Source organism: Aplysia californica, unplaced genomic scaffold (genome assembly GCF_000002075.1).
Source record: "Aplysia californica isolate F4 #8 unplaced genomic scaffold, AplCal3.0 scaffold00858, whole genome shotgun sequence".
NCBI classification, from domain to species: domain Eukaryota; kingdom Metazoa; phylum Mollusca; class Gastropoda; order Aplysiida; family Aplysiidae; genus Aplysia; species Aplysia californica.
Window position 1 is genome coordinate 65,253 of NW_004798128.1, and position 3,208 is coordinate 68,460.

Consider the following 3,208-nt stretch of genomic DNA (forward strand, 5'->3'; position numbering starts at 1 on the left):
AAAGAACAGTTGACCCGTCTTGGCCTAGGGCTCTTCTTTTCCCTATTTTCCTCTCAAGTCTGCCAGTTTGCCCACAAGACGGGACAACTCTTCTTTACGTCATGTGACAAGCGCAGGCCCCTCCCACTTTGCCAGATGCGCGTATAACTCGCTGGGCTGACGATAGTTTACATTGGTTACTGGTTACAATGCAAGGCTACTGATCATCTCGGGCGGTATGTCTAGCCTAGGCCTACTAAAATTATATATTTTAGTCCAGAGAGAGTATTTAATTAATAAACGTAGCCTATCTAGATCTAGAAACGCTAGGATCTAGATCTAGATTTAGATTCTAGAATCTAGATCTAGATTAGATTTTGTTGTGCACCCAGCCAAGAGTGCAGTTCGGAAAGTAGATCTAGAATCTAGATCTAATCTAGATCTAGATTCTAGATCTAGGCCCCTAGTCTAGATCTAGTGGTTGGCGAATGACCGAAGGGTGACTCTTGACTAGGCTACTTGCCTGTGAATTGGCGGAGACACACTATCATGCAACTTGATTCATACTATCATATCAACAGTAGAGATCTAGATCTACTTAAGCTTCTGTGCTCGTTTCAATGGCTTCTTTTTCGGTGCACCTGTACAATTATTATTATATGGTCCCGTTTAATGTTTACATGACGGCCATTATTGCCATGTGGCAATGAATCTAGAATCTAGATCTAGATATCTAGATCTAGATATCTAGCTTCTATTATTCTATAGATAGCCAATATAATCTATTTCTAGATCTAGATCTAGATCTACATAGCTAGATCTAATCACTAATCTAGATATCTAGATCTCTATAATTTTAATTCAGTTTAGACATAGAATCTAGATCTAGATCCAGGTCTAGATCTAGAATCTTATATATAGATATCTATATATCTATAATCTAGGCCTAGATCTAGATCTAGATCTAAATCAAGATCTAGATCTAGATCTAAATAAAAAACACTGGGCACTTAGGCCTTGCGTGATTTAGTGCAAACAGGACCGCTATTGCACAGGAGTACCATTGTTTCTTAACTTCAGTTAATGATAATTGATTCTGACATTGGGGAACAGCTCGCTGTGTAGGCCTAGATCCTAGTCAACAGTTGGACTCTAGCAGCAGTGGCATTCCTAGCTTTTCAAGCACTGACTGCATCGGGTGGGTTGGGGGGGGGGGGGGGGGCAGTAGCTTTGTTTTGAAATGTTGTCTGGTGTTCATAGTTTTTTTATTAAACAAATAATGTGTTCCTAAGCCCCCATCGACACAATATTAAGTTTCCTTTCCCCAATTAATTAAAGAAGCTTGAATAGCTTCAAACAGTCCCACAGCTTCTGACCGGGCGTACAAGCAGAAGGAAATATGGCTTCACTTTTGTGGGGCAATTAGATTCTAGATTCTCCTTTTTCTCAAAGTTTTAGAATTGCCCCATATGACTGGAGACACTTTCCCAAGAAAGTACCCACTGCTGTATGTGACAATATTTTCAAACTGCACCAGGTACTCTACTTTCAGTGACTTGATGAGGTTAGTCATTGGTGGCTGCTCCTCTTTTTGGACTTTATATTCTGACCACACTTAGGTGGTGCAATGTTCCCAACTACCTTGAAGCAAAACTGGAAGGAAGTGGTCAATGTCATCTTTACAGTTCATACCAGGACTGGTCAGAGGACTTTATTAACCATTATTAAACGAAAAGCATGTGCCAAAATCTTGGGGGTAGGGGCAGGATTGTCTCTAGTGACTGCTTTTTTCCTTTGATAGCTGCAAAAAGTTTTACAGATTTAACACATATGTTGCTGAATAAATACTTACCACCACCCTTATAGTTTCCTTGACCAGAATCAAAATGGCTTGGATTATTTGTATTCAGTCTTTATTAATGCTAGGTAGGGTTTTTAAAGTGATTTTTTCTGTTTGTTTGTTGTTGTTGTTGTTGTTTTTTTTTTTTTGGGGGGGGGGGGGTTCATTGTCATATTTCAAATTGTTTCAACCTACCAATGTTATATTTCAAGAGGGGAATGTGGGGTGAAGTTGGTTTGATACAATGCTTGTAAATTGCAGATGACTTGTTTGTATTTGTAGTGAAGCATTGAAGAAACTGTCAAACCTGCTATGAAAAGGGATGTGGCAGAAACCGATTTACTTGGCAGAGGAATGCCATCCTAGCAGCAACTTAGTTGTGGACCAGAACATGAGCTACAACAGCTGCAAAAACAGAATCTTTCAAGTCGTAGAATTATACTATTTGTGAAGAATGGTGTGATGATTTAATCAACAAATTATTATGAGTGGCATTTATATAACTATAACATGAACAACAGACACACATGCATCACATTCAATGGCACAGTATAGACAACAAAGTTATAGATCTAGATTATAGTGGCCTCTAAGAAAAGAATTTGTTAGTTTTTCTTCCTCTCAATGTTATGCTTTTCTCTAATTAACAATAGGCCTACTTTATTGAAGGGTTCTCATACTCAGAGTCATAGAGTCTAATATTGTTGTTCTTTTTATTGGTGTTCATTCTGTGATGTGATATACTACATGTACTAATAATTGTAACCTAAGCATTCCAGAACCTTTGATTTGACAGCTTACTCCAGTTAGCCTTTCCAGTGACACAAGAGTCTCCATTCTACATGATGTGTATCACTTTGTTTTATTTTGATTTCCAAATGAAATTCAATTTTGTTTTAAAACGTAGGCTGTAGTATAAGTTTAAGTATAGGCGCCTATATATTACTTAGGGCCTACCTTGTTAACAAACACAATGTGATGAGGTTTCGCTTCTATTATCCAGTATATATACACATACTTTTAACAAATTTTATAGCTTATTCTTGGCTAGATAAATGAACAAGATTTTAAAAAAATAAAAATTTACTTGTGAAAATGATGTTTGAGATTGAGGAATTTCCACGTTGTAAAAGAGCATGAGTCTTTCGTTAGCATAGTAAGTCCTTTTGGTGTGGTTTGTTTCTTTCTAGAGAACGGGGATTGGGAACTTTGAATAACACAGGTATGGCTGTATTGCACCTTCAGTTGGTTTGCCTTAGCACCAAGAAACTGAGAGTCCGCAAAGTACCCAAGACTCAGAGCAGAGAACTGTCTCAGAAAAGAGACATTCTGGTGACTTGCTCAGCAGATCCTGGATCCTGTCTTCACCCTCGTCTGGCACATCGGACC